A 10,856-nucleotide genomic window follows, 5' to 3' on the forward strand; every position below is an offset into this window, starting at 1 on the left:
TAACAGGATACCCATGGGATTGGAGGGGCAGGCGGAGACTACAACCTCCCCTCACAACGCTGGCACACTGAAAGGGTGAGAGGACTTGCCCTTCAGATTTCTGCATAGACCTGCTTCGGGCATTGCTCTTATCAGCATTAAAGCACATACGTGCATATTGTGGGGAAATGTTGTGTTTGTTTGTTTCCTCAGCTAAAATGACTCCATCAGTCTCACCCTCCCCACCAGACATGTATATTTTTCTTCCTTCATCTTTCAGTTGCTGTAATTGAAATTGCTGCTTCATTTTTGCATCAAACCTGTCACAATGCCTTTAGTGGAAGTCATCAGATATTAGCATATATTCAATTCTTCCTGCATTGCTAAAGTGTTACAGTGGTACCTTGGGTTACATACGCTTCAGGTTACATACGCTTCAGGTTACAGACTCCGCTAACCCAGAAATATTACCTCAGGCTAAGAATTTTACTTCAGGATGGGAACAGAAATCATGCTCTAGCGGCGCGGCGGCAGCAGGAGGCCCCATTAGCTAAAGTAGTGCTTCAGGTTAAGAACAGTTTCAGGTTAAGAACGGACCTCCAGAATGAATTAAGTACTTAACCCGAGGTACCACTGTGCATGCATTAAGCATGTTGGGCGCAAATACTTCCTTCCATTTTCTAAAAATAAAGTCTATCCCTGAACTGTCCAGGAGAATCATGGATTCAAGCATAACTGGCAGTATTAACCCTATATCAGGGTTTCCTTAATGACAAAGGAATTACAAATACTACCAAATGGTAGAATCCTTTCCCTTCACTAATGTTGTTCAGAAAGGAATATGGATTAAATGAACTCATCTCCCCTGTCCCCTCTATATATAAAATGCATGAGATTAATTGTGCATCTACATGTAAAAAGGAGGTGTTGTTTAGTCGTGTCTGACTCTTCGTGACCCCCTGGACCAGAGCATGCCAGGCACTCCTGTCTTCCACTGCCTCACACAGTTGGTCAAACTCATGTTCGTAGCTTCGAGAACACTATCCAACCATCTCGTCCTCTGTCGTCCCCTTCTCCTTGTGTCCTCCATCTTTCCCAACATCAGGGTCTTTTCCAGGGAGTCTTCTCTTCTCATGAGGTAGCCAAAGTATTGGAGCCTCAGCTTCAGGATCTGTTCTTCCAGTGAGCACTCAGGGCTGATTTCCTTAAGAATTGATATGTTTGATCTTCTCGCAGTTCATGGGACTCTCAAGAGTCTCCTCCAGGGAGACCAAAGATGAAGAAGTAAAATCAGCAATGATCAAACGGGCGCAAGATGTAGGACATAACATACAATTTCAGGACTGGATAAAATTGTGGAGATTTACAGATTGCATATTATTGAGAGAGAATTATATGAAAACGATGTATAGATGGTATTTATCACCGGTTAAAATTGCAAAAATGTATAAAAATGAAAAGAAAGAGTGTTAGAGATGTGAAACAAAAGGTACGTTTTATCATATGGGGTGGGATTGCAGAAAGGTAAAATCCTACTGGGAAATGATATATAATGAATTGAATTTTTTTTTGAAAATAACTTTTGTAAAAAAACCAGAAGCCCTTTTGTGAGGTATTTTAGGTCAAGACATACCAAAGGAAGTGAGGACTTTATTTATGTATGCCACTACAGCAGCAAGAATGTTGATTGCACAAAATTGGAAGACTGGAGAAATACCAACTAAAGAACAATGGCAAGAGAAGTTAATGAACTATGTAGAACTGGCAAAAATGACCCAGAATCTCTCATCCCAGAATCTTTTCCACTCAGATTTTTTAAAATATTTTTTTTATTAATTTTCATTTAAAAATATCCAATATAAGCCTTATTATATCAATACCAAATTACAATACCAACTCAAATACAAATCAATCACATAGCCCATTATGTAATTTAGGTGGCTTGCAATGGGTGGGGCCAAGTGGAAAAAAAATGAACCCCAAGTCTGGTATATCAGAAAACTGGTTCCCCACACCCCCCAAAAATGGCCTTGCTCACAGGTAAATCAATGATTACGTGCAAGGCTACCATGGACTTTAGGTTTCCTGAACTCAGGCAGGGAAGTTCCAGCCTCAAATCTTCAGTCTTACAGCACTTTGCAAGCAAACCTGCTACAAAGTCTATATATTGTATTGTTAAGCATCTCCCCAATCTTTGAAAGGAAAGACTCTGGCATTCATAGAATCATACAGCTGGAAAGGACCCAAGGGTCATCTTGTTTAACCCCCTGCAATGCAGGAATCTCAGCTAAAGCATCCAAGACAGCTTGGCCCTTCCACCTTGTCTACTGTTTTTGAGGCTCATGGTCCTTCTGACACGAGTGAAGGGAGCGAGGCTTTTGATTCCTCTGGTGCCTTCTTCTCCCAATTCCAGCCTTCTAGGATCCCAGTCCCAGCCAGTCCCAGGGGTCGGCCTAGGAGTATGGGTGCATGATACAGCAGGCATTCCAGTCCGGTTTGCCCCGGTCGCAGTTTGCACCCCCTGGGCATGGGAGTTGAGGGTCTCAGCTTGCTCAGCATGTGGGGGGGATCTTCTTCCCAGCCACTGGTGAGCCCGGCCCTCGTCCAGTTAAGGATGCCAAGAAATATTTGTCGCTTCGCCCGCCTAGGGATGGTCCCTTCCTGGTTCATCTGATGGAAACCAACACATGGCTCATTATAACCAAGGCCTGGCTGAAAGTACATTACAGAACAACCTCAAATTCGTTTTCAACCTCTATGCTTGAAGACCGTAATCCATCTAGATGGTATAGAGCAGACATGGGCAAACTCAGCCCTCCAGATGTTTTGGGACTACAACTCCCATCATCCCTAGCTAACAGGACTAGTGGTCAGGGATGATGGGAATTGTAGTCTCAAAACATCTGGAGGGCCAAGTTTGCCTATGCCTCCTTTAGAATATCAGTGCCTACAATTCCTAATAGAAAAGCTTCTGGTTTTGTTTGTTTTTACAAAAGTTATTTTAAACATTTTTTTTCAATTTATTATACAGTGGTACCTCTGATTACATACTTAATTCGTTCCAGAGGTCCGTTTTTAATCTGAAACTGTTCTTAACCTGAAGCACCACTTTAGCTAATGGGGCCTCCTGCTGCTGCCGCGTCGCCGCCACACGATTTCTGTTCTCATCCTGAAGCAAAGTTCTTAACCCGAGGTACTATTTCTGGGTTAGCGGAGTCTGTAACCTGAAGCGTATGTAACTTGAAGCATATGTAACCCAAGGTACCACTGTATATCATTTCCCAGAAAGCTTTTACTATGATAAACGGTACCTTCTTTTTCTTTACTTTTCCAGCAGGCATTTGTACTTGCTTTATACATTTTTGCTCACTTGCTAGGAGTCAAATACCACCGGTACATGATTTTCATATAAATTTTTTTCAGTGTACAACATGCCGTGAATTTCAAATCTGTTTTCCATAGCCTTTCCCAATCTGAAAACTGAATATTATGCCCCAAATCCATTGCCCAGTGTATCATTACAAATTTAACCTTTTGTATACCATTCCAAGAGCAATTTATACATTTTCGACAATAATTTCAAATTGTTTTCTAACAGGTCTTTTTGTTTTTGACTGTCTTAAAGATATCATTTAATTGGTGAAACTGTAACCAATCTGTTAATAAATCCCTTATCTCTTCAAAATCTTTCAGTTTCACCTGATGTTCCACCTCGGTTAACAGATCTCTATATGTCACCCTATTACTTCTCACATTTAATTTTTTCAAAGATATCACTTCTAATGGGGAAAGCCACCAAGGTGTTTTCTGTTCAAGTAAATTTTTATATTTTCCTCATACAGCAGATATGTCCAACCCATCGATCACAGGCCCGATTCCTGTCGCTCCCGGGCCCGAGGCAGCCCAAGAGAGCATAACATGCTCTTCACCAGAAAGGCAACGGCTCCAAAGCCGACACGAAAGACACACACGCACAAGAAAGGCAGAAGGAGAATCCAGTGTGAGGCAGGAGGCGGGAGCAGGGAGCAGGGAGGAGGAAGACGGATTGAGGGTTGGCAATGGGAAGGCAGCAGCGGTGGATGGTGGAGCAATGTCGAGATGTTGTCCGATGTCAGTATTCCCTTTGGAGGCTTGCCGAGTTTGGAGGGTCTCTTCGCCGAGGGAGAGCCTGGAGGGTTCAGTGCCCCCAGCCCCCTCTCCCTAAAGAGGCGATTGATGGAGCAAAACAGTTTAATGTTGGAGCTCTCCTTCTCCTGCCAGCACGCGACAAATTAGTGAGATGGAAAGGACTCCTAATTACCCTTTGGAATTGATTCCAAAGTAACATCACAGGAGGCAAACATGCCTTCCTAAGCGGGGGGGGGGCATTGCTAGGACATTGGCATGGCCCCTTCTCTTTGGTTCAGATCCGTCTGGTGCAATATGTCGGTTTTAAGCCAGCAGAGCCAGTCCCAGCTCTTAGGAATTTGGCCACCCTCCAGGTGCCCGGCTTGAATCCTTGTTGACCTCCCCTGCCAGCGTCTGCCGGCAAGATCAAGGGAGGTCTCTTCGGCAATCCTTTTCAAACGTGAAAAGAACACACCACTCCTCCCCCTCCCATCTCCAGGGGGGGGGAATGAGACAGACAGAAATATATTTACATGTCTTTATTCCTGTCTTTCACCAGTACAGAGAAAACACGTCTGTACCCTCTGATACCCAGCTGCAGAGAGAGAGAGTAACTCCACCCATGTACTTCCAGTACAGGGTCATGTGCCACTCTGAGCTAACATCCGGCACTCAGTGCACTGTCTCTTGTTCCCACGGTACATTCCAATAACATCAGTTTCCTGTTTACCATTCCAGCCACCTGGAGCTCGCTTCTGCATTGCTCCTTTTTCGTAACATCCTCCCCCAAAAGAATCAATGCGTGTTGCGGCAAGCAAAGCGTGATCCAGAGAAGAAAACAAACAGTTGTTATACACATAACACTCCCCTGTTGTTTCAGTTCCACCCTTGGAACTCCCCGCCACTGGTTTCCCCAGTGTACCTCTCTGGTTGTCTGGTTTCCAAGGAATGAGTGCATCTGCATTACCTTGGCTAGCAACTCTCTGTTGTGTCTTTGTCTCTGACTTAGACACAGCTCCAACCTGTCCTCGGTTGTTTACAACAGCAACACATGCAACAGCTAAGTTAGCAAACTCTTTTGAGTACCTCTTAGGTGGTTGACCCTTTGTAACTCTCTCAGACCTATGTATGAGGTGCTGATCCTCTCTGCTCACTGGTCCAGTCTCAGGACTCTTTGGAGAACCAGTTCCAATGGTAAACAGTGGTTCATCCTTCAGTTGTGAAGGCCTATCCATTGTGTGAGACTTCCTCTCAATGACTGTGACAACTGAGCTCTCCGAGCTATCAGTGTCATCACTCTCAGTACCACTGTAATCAGTAAAATCATCATCATCTGAATCGTCCTCAGTGGGAAATGTGTGTACTATCACTCTCTCCTGTTCAGGAGCACTCTCTAGAAATTTTGTGAGAATCACCTGACCAGATTCAGACAAAATTACTCTGTAGAGACCCTTTTCATACCCCACAAAAATGCCTCTGGCATTCTTTACTCCACCTGGAGCTTCTGTCCTCACATGAGACCCAAAAACCTTGAAATGGGCAACAGAAGGTTTTCTCCGGAACAGTTTCTCAAAAGGAGAACTTCCCAACTCTTTTGAAACCTTTCTCACCCACGCATGACAATACGACATGAGTGACTCCGCCCAGAACTCATGTGGCAGATGTGAACTAAGCAATTGCGCATTCATTCCCTTTTGCAATTCTTTGTTCACCCGTACACAGACACCCCTGTTCCACGCTTCCGCTGAAACAGCAACCTTGTGTCTAATCCCTTTCTTGTGCAGGAACCTCTGGAAATCCTGTAAAAGAAAAATCTGCTTCTCATCTGTCAAAAGACAATCAATGTTAGCATCATGCATATCTTTAACCTTGTCACAAAACTCCTGAAACCTCTCCAAGGCTTCCTGTGGCTTTCTCAACACATAAATCCAGACATAGTTAGAGAAATGATCCACACACACAAGATAATATCTTGCATTGCCTCTAGATGGTTCTAGAGGACCAATCACATCAGCATACACCCGCTGAAATGCTCTGTTGACTCCGGTCACCTTCTTGCTCACACCTGCAAGAGAAACTAGGTTAGACACAGATGAATTACATTCCATGTAATCACTTTGTGCAAAAGTCAACAAATATAGTCCATCCTTCTCTCTGGCCGAAAGAAATAACTCTCCATCTTTGTAAATCTCGCAGCTCTCAGCATCGTAGGACAATCTCAGTCCTTTCTTTGCAATCTGCGAAACACTCAGCAGATTGAACTTCAATTCAGGAACCAAGTAAACATTGTTTATTGTCAAGTTCAGACTCTTAAGATAGACAGTCCCTACACCGGTCGCTTCCAGCTCCTGACCGTTGGCCTGTTTCACAGCGAAGCTTTGCTTCTTAAACGTTGAAAAGAGTTCTCTGTGTGGGGACATATGGACGGTGGCTCCAGTGTCAATAACAAATGAGTTCCCAACACCTGGCGTGGTTCCTTTCGCCATCAAAGCCTTTCCAGGTCTCACCGAAGGCTTGGTATGACCTTTGCCTGACGCCTCAAGCTTTGCTGAGCGGCCCTTAGCTCCTTTTGGCTGACGTGGCTTCTTACAGTTCCGCTGAAGATGCCCAGCCGGTCCACAATTGTAACATCGGACAGCGTTCAAAGCTAGAGCTTTCTCTCCAGTAGCTTGATCTGCGGGGGAATTAGAACTCCGTTCCTCCCTCCCCCTGTCCTTTACTTCCAGTGCAGCAAGTCTGTCCTGTTCATTCAAAACGACGGCACACACCCTTTCCGCGGTCAAATCGTGAGCAGGGAGGGAACCAAGCTGACTGGCAACGGTTTTGTAAGTCCGATTTAGGCTGTTGATCATCATGAAGCAAAACACTTCCTCCTGCAGACGGAAATTGCGTTCCACCATCTGCTGGCGCAGATATTTCATCTCCGTCAGGTGCGCTTGAACATCTCCATCAGGCGCAAGCCTCAGATTGGTCAGCTTCTCAAAATACAGCAATGCTGAAGAACCAGCATCCCTCTGATGTGTTCTACGCAGCATTTCCCAAATTTCCCGTGCATATTCCAAACCCTGAATATGCACCAATTGGTCATCTGACACACACAGAATTATAGCCGTTCTGGCTTTCAGATTCTGTGACTCCCAACCTCGGGTTGGTGCTGCAGGGATGGGGTTCTCAATCACGTCAAAGATCCTCTGATTCTGCAGCAGGGCCTTCATCTTTATAGACCAAGATGAATAATTGTCATTAGTCAGGGGAGGTGGATAGGGTAACCCTCCCCCCTTCTTGGAATCCATGCTGAACTCAAGTCTGTGCTTTCTCTCTCAAGCCTGCTTTATCTTTCAAGCCAGTAAAATCCAAAAGTTCTCTTCTGGGCTGTTTACTGCTTTCACTGGCAGGCAAACCTTTGGGCTGTTTTCAAAATCCTCGCACATGCTGTGCAGAATTCAAAACAATTCCACTTCCCAGGCTCTTTTTGAGCCATTCAGTAACTTTACAAGTACTGGCGGTCGTTGCCTAGCAACCTTTCTCGGGACGGGAATCCTTATCTACCACAGGAATTCCTGGTATGCCAGCCTTTCTTTCAGAGCTGTTTTTCTTAAATGCAGCTCTTTCGTGAACAGAAAATAATTCAGCATATCTTTTTGGGGCTCCGTTGCCTTTCGGTGTCCAGCTGTCTGATCAGCTTTCTGGCTGCAATAATGGCAAAATAAGGCATACGATCTGTTGGCTGCTGATGCTGAGCTTGCACAATATTTATAGATGTAGATAGGCTCATACTGTTCCTCTTTATTAAGCTGTTCAGTTAATAAAAAGCTAGCTAGACCTATTATTTATACTTTTTGGCTTCCCTCTGCTCCAAGCAGCTCATTGCTTCATGCAAAATTCATTCTTCCCCTCAATAACACTGCGAGGGAGGCTAAATAGAGCAGCAAGCTTCATGGTGGAGCAGGGGTTGGGATTTGGTTTCTCCAAGGCTTGCTAGGTCCCTGTGTGTCCCCACTCTTGCAAGCTTATCGCCTGCTGGTTTCAGCCATGTGGCTCTACCTGGCTGCCCTGCTGGGGCTTTACTTCCTTCGCCGATGGTACCAGGAGAGACAGACGGTGGAGAACCTGATGGAGAAATATGTCTTCATCACCGGCTGTTCCGCTGGCCTTGGGAACCACCTTGGGAACCATCTGGATGCCCGGGGTCTGCGGGTGTTGGCAACCTCTACCACCAAGAAGGGGGCAGAGCAGCTGGACAAGGTCACCTCAGAGCGCTTGAAAACCACCGTTCTGGATGTGAGCAGCACAGAGAGCGTTGCGGCAGCAACAGAGTGGGTGAAAGATCAAGTGGGGAAGAAAGGTAGTTTTTTGTTGTTTTGTTTCCATGCTCTGGATCAGGCCAGGCATTATCTGTATCATCAGATTGCCAAATAACCTGGATTGCCAAATAACCTGAAAGATTATTGCTTTGTGCCTTTGACAGCAGCTTGTTCTGTGAAGTCACACAGTGAAACTTCATTTTGTATGAAGATACATGTTCCTATCTGATAATGTCTACAGATACAAGAGAGCATAATCAATGCTGCAAGATTTTAATCTTAATTAAAAAAAATTAATTAAGTTTTTTAAATTTAAATTTAAATTGGCAAGCAGCTGAAGAACCTCAAACTGATTAGCCAGTGCCTCTGGATGGATCAGGCCAGGGATTTTCTGTATCATCTGCATCTTTATTCCACTTTCCCACACAATGTCGCCAAAGTGACTCCAAATATATCAAATGAACGAGTAATATTCAAAAAACTTATTAGAAACAATTAATCCAAATATCCAAATATCAGTGAGTAAAAAAAAATTTAAAACTATGCAATCAGCTTAATTCAACCTCTATAAGAAGCTGATCTGAAAGACATTTGCTTTGTGCCTTTGACAGCAGCTTATTCTGTGACATCAGCAGGTGAAGCTCCTTGTGGTGTGAAGAGAAACATTGACACCTGATAATGTCCACAGATCAAGCTGCTCTTTAAAGCACATATATGAAAAGCCGTAAGTGATGGTACAAAATGGTAACTTTAACTGACAAGCAGGTGATGCTGGACTCTGAATTTTTCCTCCTAAGAGCAGCTGGGAGGAGCTGCAATCCACACCAGGAAAATGACTCAGAAGGAGGAGATATGTGCTGCCCTTTCTTCAGAAATGCTGCCTGATCCAATCTAAAGATTAAGATAACTTCTCCATAGTGGCTGCTGAGACTGAGACAAGCAGGGAGATTATTGTACTATTGTTAATAAATGATATAAATAATGTATTAATGATACAAACCCCTCTTTCTTAGTTATTCCTCTCATCACCCACTCATAAACACCCTCTCAGTGTTCCATGCATGCTATATTCTACACGTATTATGTCTTATTAATTTTATAGCAAAATCCCTATAAAATCTCCTAACCAACCTGTGCAAAACATAGGCCCAAACTACAGACTCCATTCTCTGACAGCATGCAGGGAAATCAGGTGGCTGCTGTGCAAATTGATGCCCAGGGCTCCATACTATCCTCCACTTTAGTGCTGTGCTCATTTGACAGAGGGCAATGACTGAAGTTGCAAGAGTGTCTGTGCATGGATCCTAAGCACTAAGTGAGCAAAAGATGTGTGGGAGAGAAGTTAAGATGGGTGCCTTGACTTAACAGCGTCATCCTTGGCATATAGTGCATAGCACACACACACACAGCACTCACAAGAATGCAGATATACCCACATTTCCAAAGAATTGTGTATATCCAATTATTAGGGCAGGTGGGAACCTGGAACAATAAGAATATTTTTTTCTTCTCACACAGGGCTCTGGGGTTTGGTGAACAATGCAGGCACTGGTGCCCCATCAGCTCCCAGTGAGTGGCTGACCAAAGATGGCGTTGCAAAGATGATCGATGTCAACTTTCTTGGGATGATTGACATGACCTACACATGCTGCCCCTGGTGAGAAGAGCCAGAGGGAGGGTGGTCAACATGTCCAGTATGGCGGGACGACGGGCATGCTTTGGAGTACCCTATGCCGCATCCAAGTACAGCGTGGAAGCCTTCTCTGACATCCTGAGGTAAACATGATAGTTCTGTATCTCCCTCTTTCTCCTTGCTTTAGTGGGATGTCTGCTTCTCCAGCTAAGTTTCAAGCAGAGGACAGCAATGACTAAAGAGCAGGTGCTGGGACATGTGGACTGCACCAGAGACTTACCAAGTAATCAGCAGGGGTTTGCACACCTAAGTCAGCTCTTTTTCTTGAGGAAACAATTTAATGTACCAGCAAGAGTTGTAAGCACCAACCTCCTGGGGGCTGCCTCTGAATATACCTGATGCCGGGTCATAGACAATGCCCTGGTGCCTCAAGACAGAAGAAGACAGGAAGCTGCATTTCACCACATCTCCCTCTCTCCCTTCTTCTTCTTCTTCTTCTTCTTCTTCTTCTTCTTCTTCTTCTTCTTCCTCTGCTTGTTCTTCTTCTTCTTTAAGGAAAGATGTTCTATTCCATGGAAGCCAAATCATGATCTTCCTTATTATTCTGGTTCAGTAACAAAATGTGTTTCTTGATTTTTCCTCCTCAATTCAAAACACCCATGCAGTCAAACATGATAGAGAGCTACAAGAATGCATGGAGCCAAGCCCCTTCTGACATCAAGGAAGCCTATGGGCAGTGCTACTTTGAGCGCAGTGAGTAGAAATGGGCGGGGGGAACAATTCAGTTTGGTTTGCAATGTGCGAAAGCCTGCAATTAAAGCATGTGCTAATAA

General features: G+C 44.5%; 1 pseudogene across 1 annotated transcript; it reads left to right on the plus strand.

The window, feature by feature from the left end:
* Window positions 1–7,777: 7,777 nt before the first annotated feature.
* On the plus strand, window positions 7,778–10,668 carry LOC310755967 (retinol dehydrogenase 16-like; annotated as a pseudogene). The gene is made up of 3 exons (XR_014552296.1): window positions 7,778–7,887; window positions 8,002–8,431; window positions 9,909–10,668. The product of XR_014552296.1 is annotated as a retinol dehydrogenase 16-like (transcript).
* Window positions 10,669–10,856: the final 188 nt, after the last annotated feature.

This window comes from Podarcis filfolensis (genome assembly GCF_964270895.1).
Source record: "Podarcis filfolensis genome assembly, chromosome: 2".
NCBI lineage: Eukaryota > Metazoa > Chordata > Lepidosauria > Squamata > Lacertidae > Podarcis > Podarcis filfolensis.